This window comes from Gossypium arboreum, chromosome 13 (assembly GCF_025698485.1).
Source record: "Gossypium arboreum isolate Shixiya-1 chromosome 13, ASM2569848v2, whole genome shotgun sequence".
Taxonomy (NCBI): domain Eukaryota; kingdom Viridiplantae; phylum Streptophyta; class Magnoliopsida; order Malvales; family Malvaceae; genus Gossypium; species Gossypium arboreum.
The window spans coordinates 65,934,468-65,954,562 of record NC_069082.1 but is presented as its reverse complement, the minus strand read 5'-3'; the positions used below and the strand labels follow the sequence as shown (position 1 = coordinate 65,954,562).

Below are 20,095 nucleotides of genomic sequence, written 5' to 3'. Positions count from 1 at the left end.
TTAAGGTTTACAACAAAATCCCAAATTCAGCACAAGCTGTTTTTCCTGAGCAACAGCCATTAAATTATTCGTAAATGGAGCTATGAAACTCCAAATGAAGTGCCGTTAATTTTCCCTGAAAATAGACTCATACATTTCTTATCTAAAAAAATTTCAGAATTTTTGGTTTGGCCAATCAATACCAGATTTTTCTTAAAGTTTCCCCTATTTCACTGTTTGACTAATCTGACCACTCTTCACTACGAATCAAACTTCTCATTGTACGGAATTCAAAATGTGTTCTATTTGATTTCATTTGAAACTAGACTCATTAAGGAGTCTAAGAATATAAATTTTATCTTATAACCATTTTTGTACAAATTATAATGATTTTCTAAATACAGAACAGGGGATTTCGGAGTCATTCTGACACAGTCCCACACAACTTTAAATATCTCTTTATAGGAAATTTCTTTGCTTCCACGGTCTCTTTTATAAGAAACTAGACTAACTAAGCTTTGATTACATATTTTATTCAGCCTATAATTTCATGTCAACAATTTATAGTGATTTTCTAAAATCACGTTACTGCTGCTGTCCAAAGCAAATTATTACAATTTGCTCTTAAATTTCCAAGTCCAAACACTTATGAACTTACCTTTTGAGTTTAAGACATATCATGGCCACATCATATCTTATTAACTCAACTCATTATGTCCTATTTTGATTGAATTTACTCAACGTTTGATCACTTAAAACTTACCTCGAAGTGGTCGACGATTAGGTATCCACGGCTATTCGCTTACATTCTCTTTTCCCTATCCGACTTTGATCCTCTTTGCTCTTAAGCTAAAGCCGCAGAGCACTTTCGAACACCATCACTCAGCTTGGATTGAAGCATCGGATACAAAAACTTTAACCTTCATGTACAATTAATTTCGCATTCAATCCCTTAAATTTCAGCTTGTAAAACAATTAATAGCAGTTTTAGACATCATAGTCTTCATCCATTTAGACAACATTCTTTAACATCTAAATAGCTCATTTATATATCATTTGTTCATTAACAACTTCAACCATTATTAACATAAATTTACAATCACTTAGATAACATTAATTGTCGTCTAAACAACAATTTTTTGCTGCATTAAAACACTAAACAACAGTCCTTAAAACAACATAAATACACCACTATCCGAACGTCATTAACAACACAATATTCAAACAACATCAATACCACAATCGATAGCATAAGCGGGCAGCAATGAACAATACCAACAAGGTAAAATTCGGACAATGATTTAACATTTTCAACAATTGTCAAACACAAGAGAATAAAAGTTCAAGGAAAGCTCATTAAGGTTCCCAACACCGATTCTACCTATTCAATTTGCTCTTTCCCTTTTCTACTACAACCTTCTCCTACCTTGTTAGCTAAATACAATCAACCCCAAAGTTACAAAAATGGATTATAACAACACAAGCATTCACTAAATTCTTTTAACACAAGTGAGAAACTCTTCATCTACTAGACAGCAACATTTGCAACTAGAAAAGAAAATCTTCTCTTCTCCCACATATTCGTCAAGCTCAAATCAACAATGCAACCAGAATTTGTCAACGAAAAGCTATGGGCAAGGGAGAGTTTAGAAGATTTACCCTTCTACTTGAAAATTTTAACTTCTAAGCAAACAAATTTCATGGTTTTCCACTACATGCAACTGCCCTCTCTTTTCTAGCTTCATTCCTTTCTTCCTCTTTTCATTTCGGCCAAGAAGAACCGATTTCTTCTTTTCTTTCCTTCTCAAGTCACGGCAATGGGGGGGGGGGGGAACATGGATGAGACAACTTTGTTCTCATCACCCCTCCCTTTTCGTTTCTTTATTACTAACCCTTTATTTTATTCTTTCTCCCATAACACACTAACACAACATGTTTCCAACATGTTTCACCCCATAACATTTTGTCCACTCTCATGCTCATGGCCGGCCACTACTAATTAGGGGGCAAATTGGCATGCAAGTCCACCCTTTTTATTTCATGCATTAATAGATCCTTATGTTTTGACCTATCACATTTCAAAAGTGTCACACATAAGTCCTATTGACTAAATTCACATGCAATTTACTAAATCAAAGCTTAAAACTTTCACACATTCGTATTCACATATAATAGTCATAAAATATGACGGCTAATTATTTTTATGACTCGATTTTGTGGTCCCGAAACCACTTTTCGACTAGGGTCAAATTAGGGGTGTCACACAAAGAGAATTGAGTCTGAGCCAGCGGAGATGTTTAGAATTAATTAAAGATTATGAGCTGATCATCGACTATCACCCAGGAAAGGCGAATGTGGTCGCCGATGCGTTAAGTAGATGATAAACCATAATTTATACATATTTTCCCCCATGTTTAACGCATTTTATGGATGATTTTCCATTAGAATTGGTGAATTCGATGCTCCTAATGCTTTAATTTCATGTTTTACACTTAGGAGAGCCTAGGAGAGTGAAAGGAACGAGAAACGGGCCAAAAATGGAGAAAATGGACCAAAGTATGAAATCAACATGGCCTGGACCTCCTCACACGGGCAGACCACACGGCCGTGTCAATCTGGCAGAATTGGAGTACGATGCACACGGGCGTGTCCCTGCCGAGCCCAAGTTAAGTCCAATTTGGAAAAGGCCACTTTTGAGGGTTTCTAGGCATTCCAAAGCCTATATATACACCCTAGAAGTGGAGAAAAAGGGGAGACGAAGAATAGGGGGTAAGGAATTACCTCAAAGAAGCCGATTGATCCATCTCAGAAGCCAGATTTATCATCAAGACTGAAGATCTCTCCTCAATTTCCCTTCAGGAGTATTTGGTTTTCTTTATGTTTTGTATTCTTTATTCTTCTGAGATGTTTTCTTATTTAGTTATGAACTAAATCCCCTAAATACCTAAGGGGAATGAAACCTAAGATGAATCTTGTTATTATTTTCTGAATCGTATGATAAATATTTAACTTGTTCTTAATTATGTGTTCTTAATTCTTGTTTTGATAACCCAGGATACTAATTCAAGACATGCTCTTATATAGAGGAGGAATAGACCCTGTCTAAGAGTACTTTTGTCATAATTAAGCGGAGTTGTTTGCGCGCCTAGAAATAGGGTGACAAGATTTTGCCGGATAAGGGTGAAACCTAATAAGGGAATCCATAGATCGAGTTAGTGCAACTCTAGAGTGTTAATTAGAGAATAGTCTCGGTTATTCAATCTAGGGATTAGACGTTATTAGTCTTGAATAGGGATAATAGCATAACTTAGGGATCTCTACGGAACAAGTTCAATGAATAAATCGTCCTATTCGGAGCCATAATAACAAGTTTAGGTGGATTTTTCCTTAGGTATTGTCTCAAGTCAATCGATTTTCCCAAAAGCAATTCCCCAATTCTTTTTTCTGTGCATTCTTAGTTTAGATAATTAGTTAATTAAAACAAAACCCTATTATTCTTAGGCTAGATAATAAAAAGATAGTTATTACTAGTACTTTTAGTTCTTTTGGGTTCGACAATCCGGTCTTGCTAAAACTATACTACTGTTCGGTAGGTACACTTGCCTACATCGCGATAATAGTTAGTCTAGGTTTGATCTTCATTATAAATATTTATTACTTGTTACAAATCACGCGATCAAGTTTTTGGCGCCGTTGCCGGGGAACTAAGATATTAGGAACACTCAATTTTTATTACTTTAGCCATTTATTTTTCTTGCAATTTAATTTAATTTAATTATTATTATTTATTAATTTACTTTTTCTTTCTCTTAGCAGGTTTTTATAGTTTATGACTAGAAGAAACCCATCGAGACTATTACTTTTTGACGAAGAAATCGATCGCACAGTTCGTAGAAACCAAAGAGAAATAAGGTGCAGCTTAAGATACATAGAGAACGAGCAAGAAGATGATACTCAACCTCCAACCGATGACATGGCTGAAAACCAAGGCAATCAGCTACCTCCTGCAATTGTGGCTAATCAAAATCCTACTCCACATACTATGTACGATTATGCTAAACCTTCTTTAATAGGAACGAAATCTAGCATAGTTAGACCGGCTGTAGCTGCAAATACTTTTGAATTAAAACCTAACATAATTCAAATGATACAGTAGTTTGTTCAGTTTGACGGTTTGCAGGATGAAGATCCCAACGCTCACTTAGCAAACTTTCTAGAATTTTGCGATACATTTAAAATCAATGGCATTTCTGATGATGCCATTCGTCTTCGGTTATTTCCTTTTTCATTGAGGAACAAAGCTAAACAGTGGTTGAACTCGTTACCATGAGGGTCAATTACTACTTGGGAACAAATGACTGAAAAATTTTTACTAAAATACTTTTCACCGGCTAAAATGGGTAAATTACATAATGATATCTCTTCTTTTGCTAAGATGGATTTAGAAACACTTTACGATGCATAGGAGAGATACAAGGACTTACTGAGAAGGTGCCCTCACCATGGGTTACTGCTTTGGCTTCAAGTACAAACATTCCACAATGGTTTGAATCCGTTGACTCGGGAAATGGTTGACGCAACTGCTAGCGGAACCATCAACAACAAAACACCTGAAGAGGATTATGAATTCATTGAAGAAATGTCACTAAATAACTATCAGTAGCAAGTTATGAGGACTAAGCCAACAAAAACAGACGGCATTTATAGCGTCGACTTAGTTACTATGCTGTCAAATTAGGTAGAACTTCTCAATAAAAAGATTGATGGTTTACTTGGTTCTACGCAGGTACATCCAGTAATGAGGTGTGACTCAAGTGGAGGAGGCGTGCATACAGAATATCAATCCTTCAATCCCACAGCCGAAGAGGAACAAGTCAACTATATGGGTAACAATAACTTTAGATCTCAAAATAATAGTAATACTTATAATGCAGGTTGGAGGAACCACCCAAATTTCTCCTTGCGAGGTCAAGGGAATCAAAAGCCACAAAATGCTTAGGGTTTTCAACAACCACATTACCAACAAGAGAAGAAACTGAACCTTGAGGAGATGCTCTCAAAATTCATACCAATGTCAGAAACCCATTTCCAAAAAACCGAGACAGCACTTAAAAAATCAGCAAGCATAGATCCAATGACTCGAAACTCAGATAGGCTAGCTATCCAAACTAATCTCCGAATGACTACAAGGTAGCTTACCAAGTAATACTGAACTTAACCCAAGGGAACACCTCAACGCAATTAGTACTCAAGATAAGGAAGGATTCATTGCACCTGAGCTAGAATTGATGCAAGAAACTGTGGTGAGCAAAAGTGAAAGTGGCAAAGGTGAAAGTGAGGTAAGTCATAACAAAACAGTGAATGAAGAATATAGACCTCGTGTCCCATACCCTAACGCGACAAGGAAAGACCGTTTAGATGAACAATTCGGTAAATTCCTCAAACTTTTGAAAAAATTACATATTAACCTACCGTTTATTGAAGCTTTGTCGCAGATGCCAAATGTAATGAAATTTTTAAAAGAGCTTTAAGTAAATAAGCAGAAGTTGGACGAAGCGTCGCATGTGGAGCTAAATGCAGTCTGCTCAGCTATTCTACAAAATAAGTTACCCCACAAATTGAAAGATCTAGGGAGTATTACAATTCCTTGTTTAATTGGTTGTTTAGATATAAGTCATGCATTAGCTGATTTAGGGGTTACTATTAACGTCATGCCTTACAAAATGTTTAAGAAACTAGGTCTTGGGAGACCTAAACAAACTAGGATGAGCATTCAATTGGCAAATAAAACTATAAGATTCCCTAGGGGTATTATTGAATATGTACTCGTGAAAGTAGATAAGTTCATATTTCCTGTTGATTTCGTTGTTCTAGACATAGAGGAGGATAATAACACCTCTTTGATTTTGGGAAGGCACTTTTTAGCAACTGCTAAAACAGTTATTGATGTTGGCACAGGTGAGCTTACACTTCGTGTGGGAGACGAAACGATCACCCTTCAAGCTCGTAATTCTGACATCACATCAAACATTGAAAGTAATAGTCCAAACCAATCTACTAAAACTGAAAATATGACTTTGCAGAAATTAAGCTTCAAAGAAGTTCACAAGCCATGTTCCAGAAATGATAGAGGACACATTCATGAAGAACGAAGGCTACGGATAGAAGAGCTAGATGAATGGTGAGCACACAAACCGAGAACACATGATAAAACGAAACTAGGCCAAAACAAGCCCGATACCTCTCCTAATCAACTTAAGGTTGGAGATAAAGTCTTACTAGATGCTGTAGATCCCCACATTGTCACTACCACACCGAATAAAGAAATCCCTATTACGGTACTCAGTATTTTTCCATTCGGTATGGTGGAGGTGAGTCATCCTAAGTTCGGTACTTTTAAGGTAAACAACACCCGATTAAAACCCTATTTTGATGAGATTGATAGCAGGAATGAGGAGTATAAACTCCTCGAACCACCCTGACCATTCACTAGAGAGGTAAGTCAAGCTTAGACTATAAATAAGTGCTTCTCGGGAGGTAACCCGAGCACTAACATATTTTGATTTCTTTATTTTTAATTTCTAACATTAACTTATCTTTGAATTGCAAAGTTTTTCAGCACACACGGCCAGGCACATGGGCGTGCCTAAAGCCGTGGCCAAATAGGGGAATAGACACGACCGTGCGATACGGCTGTGTGGAAGCAAGACATGATTTCCCCGAAACACGAGATGTGATAAATCCTCATGGCCGTGTGACATGGTCGTGGGTGAACTTGATAGGTGAACACGAGCGTGGGAATGGAAAAACACGGGCGTGCCAGGGGCAAGGCTCGATTCTGTTTCTTCAACATGGGCATGAGACACGCCCGTCCATTAAGCCGTGGAAAACAATACATAGGCATGGTACCCTAACACACGGGGATGGGAGAAGCAAAAAAAGCTAGGCACGACCGTACAACATGGCCGTGTCCACACACGCCCCAGACACACGGGCGTGGGATAGTAGCCGGGCATGACCTAAATTGCAAAAGTCAAAAAACAAGGGCTCACCCTCAGAGTACACGGGCGTGGCCCTAGACCGTGTGGCCCTCCCCTATATAAGCAAACCACTGTTCATCTTCTTCCCCCTTTCACAACCCTAGCCGAAATCTCCCCTTCTCCACTCCCTAATCCCTATCCCGGCCACCATTCCCCAGCTTCTCATTTCCCCAACCCCCAAACCATCCTAAAATCCACTTCCCCTGCATTAATCTTTACTTCTCCATCTCTTTTCCCTCTCCTACAGTTTCCACAAGGGCCCCAAGAAGAGCTCTTCCAAATACTTCGGGCACGACCTTTAGCAGTAGGCCGCTGTATCGACTGGGCAGATTTTCTCTACAAGGCATCTCGAGCATGCTTAGCAAGAGGATGATTGAGAGGCACCGAGGAACCTCCCCTCCCTAGTATCGTCTTGCCCAATCTACCAAGGAGGAGGCCTACGAGGACATTCCTAATGATGTCCCCGCACAGCACGAGGACCCACCGACTCAGCCACCCACCACCCTCTCGTCCAGTTCATGCGGCAGCTTCATATGCTGACATCTCTGAGCGCCTCACCTGATTTGAGCATCAGTGTTTTCAATGATTTGACAACATTAATGCTACTCTACAGCAGATTTTTCAGCATCTTCACATCTTGTAACACCCCGAACCCGAGACCATCGCCGGTGTCGGACACGAGGGGTTAGCAAGCCAAGTTCACTTGTTTTGCCCATCCATTGGACATTTCCAGTCAGGCTGGAAAAACTGCGTCACTGTCGCCTTAAAAATCATATCTCTAGTTTCAAAACTCGGAAACTGGTTTCGTAAATTTTCCTGAATTTAGACTCATATATCCATCCATGGATTTATTTCTAGAATTTTGGTCGGGCCAATTGGTACAGTTTATTAGTTAAAGTCACCCATGTTACAGGGATCGACTGCTCTGACCTTCGCGCGGTATAACTTGAATATCTCTCTGTACAGGGCTTTAATGTTGGTGCCGTTTGTTTCTAATGAAACTAGACTCAAAATGGAATCTTTACATATAAGGTATGTCTCCTAATTCTTTCTGGATAATTTATAGTAAATTTTAAAGTTGCGACAGGGAACCCAGAAACCGTTCTGGCCCTGTCTTACAATAGCTTTAATATCTCTTAACATGTAACTCCTATGACCATTTCGTTTCTTCCATATGAAAATAGACTCATCAATGTTCATTTACATAGCTGATTCACTATTTAATACCATTCCTACAAATTTTGGTGATTTTTCACATTGACGTTACTGCAGCTGGCAGCATCTGTTTTAAGGTAGGTCTTACCTATTTTGTAGTCTCCATGAACCAACTAGTCTTGCCTTACATAGGTCCACATATGATCATTTTAACCATGCCAATGGCTGATCATGTGACCAACATTCCCATTTCCAATTCATAGTCACATCATGACACCATATATATATATACAAACCGCAAATAGTTTAAGTTGATACTTCACTATTACGAGCCATTTTCGCATGGCCGCATACATATACATCATAACATATTTAAACCAACAAGGGTAGTCCTATACATGCCATTTCAAGTTCAACCAAGAATTTATACCAAAATGGGGGCTTGATAGTGTGGATGACTTCGACTTCAACGATCCCGAATCCGATTGCTATCGAGCGAAATCTAGAAAACGAGAGCCAAAGCGGTGAGTAAGCATTTTTATGCTTAGTAAGTCTCAAGGAATATAATCAACTCTAATTACAGCAATACATTCACATAGTTAAATGCATCATTTCATTAATGCACATTCACATAATCATACTTACTTCACCATCCCAACTCTTATGTTCATACACAAATAACGGCTTCATTAAGGCCGATAACTCGTTCCATCGAGGAGCGGATATTCACACGCTCTTACTCCTAGCGCCAAAAGCACACACCGCACTTACCTTGTCATTGGGAAATTTCACAAGTGCATTAGCTGAAATTTTCCAGCAAGCTTATAATTTTCAAATCACATACCTTCGAGTTTAACCGGATGTCGCTACTCGATCAATCGCCTTGGGACATAGCCGGTTATGGTAACCCGCACCAAGGCCTACGGACTTAACCCGGATATCACGATTTGCACAAATGCCTTGGGTCTTAGCCGGATAGAATGACTTCATACGAATGCCTTGGTCTTAGCCGGATGTAGCCACTAGCACAATTGCCTTGGTCTTAACCCGGTTATAATTTCCAGCATAATTGTCTTCGGGGCTTAGCCCGGATATCATTCAATTTCTCATGCACACATACATCAATAATCATTGGACATACATATTTATTTTCGTTACTAAGGCTCAAACACAATTATAATCACTAACATAATCGCCTTCGGGACTTAGCCGGGTATCATTCGAATACTCATACACACATAAATCAATAATCAATACATCCATATTTCATTCCACATAATTCAAGTAAGGTCACTTCTTGAGGACTTACCTCGGATGTTGTCGAACGGCTTTTACGGCTATTCGATTACTTTTTCCTTCCCCTTGTCCAATTGTGGCCCTCTTAGCTCTTGAGCTAATTCAAACAAATTCAATTTATCAAAACCTCATTGTGCTAGCTTATGGCCGAATATGACAAGGAATTTAAATGGTCATATGGCCACCCTTTAGCTTGAATACACAATGGTCATGCACATTTTATACTACATCAAGCAATTCAATACAATTTATTCGAGCATCAAGGAAAAGCTAAGGCCTTCAATAGGCTACCCAAGGCCGAATATACTTGTCCATGTTGAGGCCAATTATGCACTTAATACCACACAAAAACAGCATGCATTTTACTAGTTAATGCTTTGCATATTGTAGCTCAAAACTTACAATATAGCATCAAGCACTCATATGTGTGCTAGGTCGAATGTGCTTACAATTTCACAATTATTCTTCAACATCTTCTTCTTTAAACAAACTTATTCATCACTTCCTTCATAACCAAAACATCATGTGCAAACATATATATACATATATGAGCATGGCGAATTTCAAGGTGTCCATAGCCATCCAAAACACAAATTTTAACTAACATGCAAGAAGCATGAACCATGCTCATGAATGCATCATGGCGAATATGACAATCATGCTCCTTTTCAACTTCAATCATGATAAAACAAAGAGAAAGCTCAAAATCTTACTCAAGAGTAGACAATCCATCATTGCATGCATCATCATCAAGCTTCACACTTAGCATGCAATGGCTTTATCACCATAACAACTTTGGCCAAATACCATTTCCATGGCTTAACAAAGATTTGAGCCATGGCTAACATGCACATCAAGTTAGCAACCAAAACATGCATGAAACTCCTAACACAACCTCATACATACCTTAATCTTGATGCAAACTTAGCCAAATCTCCTTCTAGATCTCTTCCAAACCAAACATGAAGCAAAAATCCTCCTTCTTCCTTAGTTTTGGCTCAAAGAAAGGATGAACAAAATTTTTTCTTTCCTTCTCTACAACTCACGGCAATGGGGGATTACCACACTCACACACATTTTTTTTTCATTTTTTATCACCCATACACCTTTGTTTATTATTTCACCCTAATGCACCAACAAAACATGTTTCATGACATGTTTAGCCCATCCTCCCTTGTCATGGCCGGCCACCACCTATAAAAGGGGAATTTGACATGCAAGTCCATTATTTTGCATGCACGCTTTAATTAGTCATCACACATTTCCTATCATACTTTCAAAGTTCATTACTAAGTCCTTTCTTGTGGAATTCACCCTTATAACACTAAATCAATCATCATAAAATGTCATACATGAGCACACACATATTATAGGCATAAAAATAAATTTTTAATTATTTTTATGCCTCGGTTTTGTGGTCCCGAGACCACCTTCCGACTAGGGTCAATTTTGGGCTGTCACACATCTTATCGCCAGTCCCACCTCGCGAACCATCCAGTGATGAAGATGTTTAGAAATATTTATTTTATTATTTTATGTTTTTAATTTTTATTCAAACTGCTTTTTTATTTTTATTTTTTTATTTTTTTAGCAGATTTAGAATTTTATTATAAATTTCAGCTATTTCTTTTCGAGTACTTATTCTTCCTAATATCCCCTAAAAAGTTTCTGATTTTATCACAGTTATATAAAGCTCTTAAGCTCATTATCACAGAGAAACTAAAACTCCATCGGGAAAGGTTCTTCACGACTGCCATGTCCTGCTCGACCATGACCATAGCTACCACTAGATATAATATTCTTTTGGGGCAAGACTTATGGCTTAATAAACCTCTATGACCGCCGGAGTATCCTCCTCCACTCTCAAATCGATTACTCTCCAAAACTCTAGTTCGAGGAATTCATCATACAGGAAGTTTCACTTTCTCTCCCTATCTTATTTTTATTTTATAATACCTATCTTTGTACATTAGAGGCAATGTACATCTTAAGTGTGGGGGTATTTATTAATGATTGCCCTGTTCTCTTGAAAAGCTCCCATATCATATTTAGGATAAATTTTGATTGGTTTATGATTTTGATTGATATATCTTGAATTAAAAATAGGGATTTATGCATTGACTATTTAAACTTTAAGACATTAGAGAATCAAGCATGATAAGTTGATTTTTAAGAATTTAAAATTATAGGTTGTTTCCCCAAGTCTAGGTATTACTTTGAACTGGAATTCACGAGTCTAAACATCAAAAAGCCATAATTTTTGTAAGATTTTTGAGCCTTTTGAGCATCTATTCATCCTTTCATGCTCACTTTTATTATTGCTTTGAGTGCATCAGTATTGAACTGTTATTCTAGAACTTGCTTGATTATGCATGTCGAGACCACACCATTTGATTTGATATATCAAAATGATTAAGGCACTTATTATGCCATGTGATATGGCTAGTTTGAGTTAAAACTTATGGTTGATATTGATATATGCTATGTGATACAAATATGACACTATGATCTGCATTTGGTTGGCCAAAGGAAATGGTCAATTTGACAAGGCTTTAGCATGAAATGTGTTTGTATATTTGGAATTTATGGAACATATGTTGTGGCATGATTTTAGTTTAGATTTAGTATGATTTGGTTGATGAGTTGAGAATGGAAATTGGCTGAAATTGTGTTGGAAATATGCTTGGTTTGGTACTTGTAGGTTTGACCCAAATGAGGTGGCAAATTGGCTATTCAAATGGCTTATTTTTGTCCACACGGACAGAGACACGGGTGTGTGTCTTAGCCGTGCGCAACACACGATCATGTTACACGACCGTGTGTCCCCTGGGGTACCCTACATTTGTAAGTCAAGCTCAACCACGACCAAGCCATACGGGCGTATGGCTAGCCGTGTGACCCAAGTCAGTGTCGACCACGGCCAAGACACACAGGCATGTCTTGTGGCTGTGTGAATAAGATAATATGTATGCCCTGTTTGGACACAGCCTAGACACACAGACGTGTCTAATGCCATGTGAGGCACACGGCCTGCTCACACGGGCGTGTGACCTTTACTTGTTTGAAAAATGTTTAAGTTCTAGAAAAATTTTGTATGTGTTCAATTTACTCCCGACCCCTTTATAATACATGTTTAAGGTCTCGATGACCCATATAAGGGACTCTACATTGATGTTTGATCTTTGATGCTATAATGTTTATGAAATGAATGTTAAATGTTCTGAGTTGTTCGAAAATGCCTTTAACCCTAGTTCGGTGATAGATACGGGTTAGGGGTGTTACAGATATAGTTAAACACCCACATGAGTTCACCGGTACTTTGTATGAGGAACTTGAAAAAGATCATGACATACCCAAATATCCAACAAGCCTCCTTGTGATTCGTATAAATTGTCTTCATGTGAACCCACCAAGAAGACCAACTATGAGGTATTAGAAAAATGCCAGACATGATGGCACAAATGATAAAAATAATGTAAGAAATATCCGAAGTGTTGCCTCCAAGGAAAGATGTAATGCCTTGATTTTGGGGATTTTTTCAAGTGTCTGTGATTTTTGGTAAATTTTGAAATTTTGGTGTTCTAAATATTGGAATTGTGTTTAAATGTGTTAGTAGGACTTTAGAAGGCCCAAGCATAGGTTAAACATGGTAAAACATCAAGGTTGGATTTTAAGCGAATAGGAGACTAGGTTAAGCGAGCTTTAAGAAGAACTTCGTAAGTCATGACACAAATAAGGCTTTGGTAAAGTGGCAAGGTGCCGCCACTAGATTCCTAAAAAATGGTGCATGGGAAGGAATTGAAGGCCACGGTTCGAGTCGCAAGGTAGGCATGTAGTTACTTTTTAAATTTGGACTTGTGCTGGGCACATGATCACTCAAGAGAATTTCGGCAAGGGCTTTAGGGAGGTTGGGCCGATTGCTTTAGTTGATATTAGGGTTAGGTTTTTTTCTTTTTCTATCTTGGAGGATTAGGGTTAGCCACCTGAAAGTTTTCATTCATTCATTCTGAATTCTCACAAAAGCCGAAAACGCAAGTTCTTCTTCTTGATGCCGAATTCTCTCCCTCTCTTTTTCCCCATTTTCTTCCTTCCCTTATGCTTCTTCTGTTAGCTGAAACCTTCTGATCACCCTACTCACCTTCTCTGTCGATCCCATCCTCCACAAAACCTCCATAGCCGATTGCCATAAAAGCCGAATCCCGAAACTCACTACTTGTGTCGATTTCTCCAAAGCCAAAATCCTTCGGTATTTTTGTTTCTCTTGATCAACATTCATCTTCTCTAAACCCTTGGTACAGGTTGGAAGCATTATTCCAAGGTTATAGCCTCGAATCATCATCTTCTTCACCACTTAAAAAGTCGAAATACCATAAGACTTAGGGGCTTCTAGTCGAAACTTCAGATCTCCTGGATTCGAGTTCTGCCATCGTTTAGAGGATAGATCTACATCAGATCTGCGTAGAAATCAAATAGGAATAAGTGACTTCAGATCTAGTTTTATTTCTTTCAAGTTAGAAAAAGCCGAAGTCCCTAAAGGTTAGGGAGGCTGTCGATTTGGGCTTGTAGCTCTAAGGGCTGTTATAATTGTTTTATTTTGATAATAGTGTGATCTAGAGGCTTCTGATCGAAGGCTTGGACAAGTGGAATGATTGGATCTAAACCAAGTCGCTAATTTCGGCAAAGGTAGGATCGCTAGTGCCTAAGGTGCTTTTGGCCGATTATGGTAAAGGGGTTAATACGTAGTTCATTTTTGATAGTTAGATTAACGTGTCAGTAATCCAAAGATAGGCAGTTCGTGTGTGTGGATCTCGTCAGCATATCGTCCAAATAGGTGTGTAACTGACACCCTTTCATAGTCTAGATCGGCAAAAGCTGAAAAGTCGAAATGCCGAAAAACTGGTATTTTGTGGACTTACGAGTGTGTGAATGCTCGTGAGGTAAATTGATTAACGATTTTGGTAAACTACAATGTCTAGATTGCAGAGTGCATGATTTCTGTGCCTTCGATATTTTTGGGTATTATGGGCCAAAATTGGGATAATGGGCCAACGGGCCCAATTCGGTAAGAACCCTCGGTAAGTGTTTCTGTTAGTACGTGAAAGGTGGGAAAATACATGAAAACCCTTTAAAACTGATAAAATTACTGAAATACCTTTATAGGTGGACACTTTACAGATTTACCTCTAAGAGTAAAATTACTGATATACCCCTAAGGTTAAGGTTGACCTGAATGCATGTTTGACTGCTATTATTTATCGCATGCCATGTTATTATTATTATCGATGCATGGGACCGGATATTGATGGAGGAAGTACTGAAAGTGGCTTGTCCACGTCTTGGAGGCTTTGCCTCAACTTATCGATAATGAGCGAGAATGTTGCAAGCTGTGGAGTGTAGCTTGGGTGGGTTGAGTTATTCCCCACATGGAGTGTAGGGCTGGTACGGGTGGAGTGTAGCGGTTGGTTATCGGCTGGGTTGGGCTTGCATACACAAATATGTCTGATCTGTTCTGGAATGGGCCTCTAGGCCATACTGTTATCTGAAAATGGGGCTAAGGTCCAGTATTTTGTATTCTGAAAAGGGCTTCGGCCCAATACCCACTGTTATCTGAATGGGCTTAGGCCCAATGGGCTTGAGCTGACTTGGGCTTTGGATGGGTTTTCCTTACACACTGAGTTTTCCAAACTCACCCCTTTCCCTTCCATCTTTGCAGGTGAGCCCTAGTTGGTGGACTTGGAGCTGGGCGGGATTCAGAGTGGCCACGAGGATTAAGTTCTGTTTTTTTAAGTTTCGCAATTATTATTTTGATTATTTTGTTTCTGGTTTAAGTTGTAATAAGGCCGCTCTTTTTATTATTTTATTTATTTTGGGTTATTAAATTGGTTAGCTTTAGGGCGCGTTTTATAAAAGTTCCCTATTTTCAAAATATCATGATAACCGAGCAAAGCTTCCGCAATATGAACGTTTTCAAAGGAAATGAATATTTTAAATAGACTTAACTTAATTAAATATTCGTGGACTAGTAACAGGCATAAAGTGTGGCGATGGATGTGTGCATGTCTAGGATTAGATCCGTGAAGAGCTTGGTACTTAAGCAGCCCAACAGACTCACCTCCTCTTTTCTGGCTTCCTACCTGGTGCACAGCTTCCGTTCACTTTAACTTAAAACAAAACATTCTTCAAACCCTAAGAAAGATTTTTGGATAAAACATAACTTCTTTAGTAACATTCCCCATGTGACACGCTGAATTGTACTGTAACATCTGGTTCGAGTTTGGGGTGTTACATTTAGTGGTATCAGAGCCCAGTTGCAACAACTCGGCTATGGATCGGGTTCAAAAAGGTTTTCAAAACTTTGAGCCCAAAGAGGGTATTTTTGAAAAATCTGATTTTTAAAAACAAATTTTTTGTTGAAAGGAGATAATTTCCAAACCTGTTTTTTTTAAATCAAATGTGTGAGAATTGGATCTCAAAATGGTCTAAACCTTTTGAGTTTGTCTGAAAATTGATGAGGTCGCACACTGAATCCCCTGCACTAAGTCTGCAAGTATCTTTCTGTTTTATATACTGAACTGTACTCTAGATAGTACTGAGCCTTAGAGATAGTAATATAGATAATGTAGCATTAAGGCTACAAAACTGAGACTATAGGGTAAACTAAGCCCTAGGGAACTGAGACAGTAGCTAAACTGCGGTCGCACGAGAACAACTCTGAAACTTTATCTGTTCATAAGATATTCTGTAATAAACACTGGAAACAGTAAACTAATGGCATAAAATTTGTAAACAGATAAATCGATATGAGTACGAGAGCTACTCGGGGAAGAGGCCGTGGTCGACGCCGAGGTAGTACTCAAGCTGGATCATCGTCTTCTGAACACATACCAGCTGGATTGGCACGACCACCACCGGTGGATGAAAATGGGTCGTATGATTGGGCCGCAGGGGACGACGCTCTGTCCCAGGCCATGTTAAGAGTTTTGGAAAGGGTGGCCGGAGCTAATGTCGGGCCCATGAATAGGGGGTCCATTTCTGAGCAACTCCGGGCCAACAGAGCGGAGGCTGGAAGCCACGGAGCGGATAATGGATGACCTGGACTGCTTCGATGGAGCGAGAGTTAAAAGGGCGGTGTCATTCTTTGCAGACGAGGCGTGTCGATGGTGGATCACTGTGAGAAAGGGTACCCCAGCTGAGAGGGTAACTTGGAAGTTGTTCAAGCAATCCTTCAAGGCGAAATATGTCGGAGCTAGCTATGTGGATGCACGAAGAAAGGAATTCCTGAACCTGACCCAGGGTAGTAAGACCGTTGCTGAATATGAGGCAGAGTTTCTGCGATTGAGTCGGTACGCTAGTGGCATTGTCTCCACTGAATATGAGCACAGTGTTCATTTTGAGAATGGCCTCAAGGATGAGCTAAGGGTGCTCATAGCTCCACAGAGAGAGCGCGGTTTTTCTATACTGGTAGAGAAGGCTAAGATAGCCGAAGAGGTGAAGCAAGCCAAACGAAAGAACCGCGACAGGGATCGAAATCGATTCAGGAGGGATGCTGGACTAGCTCGTGCTGCAAACCGAAATGTTAAGAGAGCTAGGACGGAGGAACCAGTTTGAGCGGTTCCGGTGAACACGGTTAGACCACAAGCTTTGTGGAGATTGTGGTAGAATGCATCTAGAGGAATACTGGAAGCATTCTAGGGCTTGTCTTCATTATGGATCAAAGGAACATAGGATCAGGGATTGTCCTAGGAGGCCAGCTAAGACTCAAGGGGCTGAACAAGGGGCTGTGCAACCTGTCCAACCAGCACGAGGTGGATCGCCGCCGCGAGAGGTCGTGGCCAAGGTCGCGGTGGCAATGGCCGTGGACGTGGGGCACCTGGCAGGGGTACTGTTAATGCTGATGCTCGTCAGCCAGCTTTGGTATATGCTGCTCGTCACCGCGAGGAGGGTGACGCACCTGATGTCATAACTGGTACGTTTTTTATCTCTGGCGTACCTTATACTGCTTTGATAGATGTGGGATCAACTCATTCGTATGTTGCATGTGACATTTCTGAGGCATTGGGTGTTCACTTTGAGGAGACTGTGCGTGGGGTAACTGTGATAAGTCCTTTAGGTCACTCGGTTAAAGTAGAGAAACTCTTTAGGGAGGTGCCTTTAGAGACTCAAGGTAGGATTTTCTATGGAGACTTGATGGAGTTATCGTTCAGAGAATTCGATTTGATCTTAGGGATGGATTGGTTGACCAAGCATAGGGCAACGCTGGATTGTGCAGCTAAGAGGATGGTGTTAAGGACTGTTCAGGATGAAGAGGTAATGATTATTGGAGAACGAAGAGATTACTTGTCCAATGTAGTATCGACTTTGAGGGCTGAGAAACTGATGCGTAAAGGATGCGAGGCATATTTGGCTTTTGTAAGCCAAGTTGAAACTAAGAATCTGATTGTGGAGACCGTCAGAACTGTTAGGGAAATCCGGAATGTTTTCCCAAAAGAGCTTCTTGGATTACCTCCTAATCGGGAAGTTGAGTTTGGAATCGATTTGCTGCCTGGAACAGCTCCAGTATCCATTGCACCCTATAGAATGGCACCGAAGGAGTTAGTGGAACTGAAAGCTCAAATGCAAGAGTTGTTGGATAGAGGCTTCATTAGACCTAGTGTGTCTCCATGGGGAGCACCGGTCCTGTTTATGAAGAAAAAGGACGGGATGATGCACATGTGCATCGATTATTGTCAGTTGAACAAACTGACGATAAAGAACAAATACCCACTGCCAAGAATTGATGACTTACTTGACCAACTTAGAGGAGCTTCGGTATTTTCCAAGATTGACCTTCGATCTGGATACCATCAGCTAAGGGTAAAGGAAGTGGATATTCATAAGACAGCATTCAGAACTCGATATGGTCATTACGAGTTCCTAGTTATGCTGTTTGGGTTGATGAAAGCACCTGCCGCTTTCATGGATTTGATGAATCGGGTATTCCAACCTTATTTGGACCGATTCGTGGTAGTTTTCATTGATGATATTCTGGTATATTCGAAAATCGAGGAGAAACATGAGGAGCATCTACGTATTGTGCTGCAAGTGCTAAGAGAGAAGCAACTGTACGCGAAGTTTAGTAAGTGTGAATTCTGGTTGTAAGAAGTGGCTTTTCTAGGTCATGTGGTTTCTGCTGAAGGAATTAGAGTGGATCCTCAAAAATTGAGGTAGTTCTAGGATGGCAACCACCAAAGTCAGTATCGAAAATTTAGAGTTTTCTGGGTTTGGCAGGCTATTACAGAAGGTTTGTAGAGGGATTTTCTCTAATTGCTTCACCATTGACAAAACTGTTGAGGAAAGGGGTAGCATTTGTCTGGACTGAGAAATAGCAAAAAGCTTTTGACCATTTGAAAAAGGTATTGACTGAAGCACCAATGTTGATTCAATCGGAGTCTGGAAAGGACTTCACTGTGTACAGCGATGCGTCGCATGTGGGGTTAGGATGTGTACTGATGCAAGAGGGTAAGGTGGTCGCTTATGCTTCGCGACAGCTTAAGCCTCATGAAGCGAACTACCCTACGCACGATTTAGAGCTAGTAGCAATGATCTTCGTGTTGAAAATCTGGAGACATTATTTATATGGAGAAAAGTGTATCATATACACAGACCATAAGAGCCTAAAGTATCTGTTGACTCAGAAGGAGTTAAACCTTAGGCAACGAAGATGGGTAGAGTTGCTTAAGGATTACAACTGTTCGATTGAGTACCACCCAGGTAAGGCTAACGTGGTGGCTGATGCGTCAAGTCAAAGCGTTGTTACCGATTTGAGAGCCTTGTTTGCACGTTTGAGTCTATTCGAAGATGGAAGTTTGTTGGCAGAATTGCAAGTGAGGCCTACTTGGATTGAGCAGATTAAAGAAAAACAGTTGAAGAATGATTCGTTAGTTCTTCAGTTTCGGCAAGTGGAGAATGGTGAGAATAAAGATTTTGGACTGAACACTGACGGAGTTCTGTGCTTTCATGGAAGAGTTTGTATTCCGAAAGACCCTAAATTGAGGCGGTTAATTTTAAAGGAAGCTCATGGTGGACCTTGTGCCATGCATCCTGGAGGGAATAAGTTATATCAAGATCTACGAGAGGTGTACTGGTGGCTTGGATTGAAACGAAAGGTGACTAAATTTGTTGGGAAATGTCTGACGCGCCAGCAAGTTAAGGACGAGCACCAATTGCCTTCTGGATTACTGCAACCGGTGAAAATTCCACTATGGAAGTGGGAGAGAGTAACTATGGACTTTGTGAGTGGGCTACCTTTGACACCCACCAAGAAAGATTCTATGCGGGTAGTTGTGGATAGGTTAGCAAAATCTGCACATTTCATACCAGTTCGTACTGATTACTCACTGCAAAAATTGGCCAGATTGTATGTGGCAGAGATAGTGCGACTGCATGGAGTGCCAGTGTCGATTATTTCTGATAGAGAACCTAGGTTTACATCTCAGTTCTGGCAGAAGTTGCAGGAGGCATTGGGTACACGATTGGATTTCAGTACTACCTTTCACCCTCAGACAGATGGACAGTCGGAAAGGGTTGTTCAATTTTTGGAGGATATGTTAAGAGGTTGTATCATCGATTTTCGTGGTAGTTGGGAG

The 20,095-nt window shown here is 39.9% G+C and overlaps 1 non-coding gene across 1 annotated transcript; it reads right to left on the bottom strand.

The window, feature by feature from the left end:
- Positions 1 to 4,382: 4,382 nt before the first annotated feature.
- LOC128287721 (small nucleolar RNA R71) lies at positions 4,383 to 4,488 on the bottom strand. The gene has a single exon (XR_008278421.1). It is a non-coding gene; the product is annotated as a small nucleolar RNA R71 (small nucleolar RNA).
- Between the last annotated feature and the right edge of the window lie 15,607 nt (positions 4,489 to 20,095).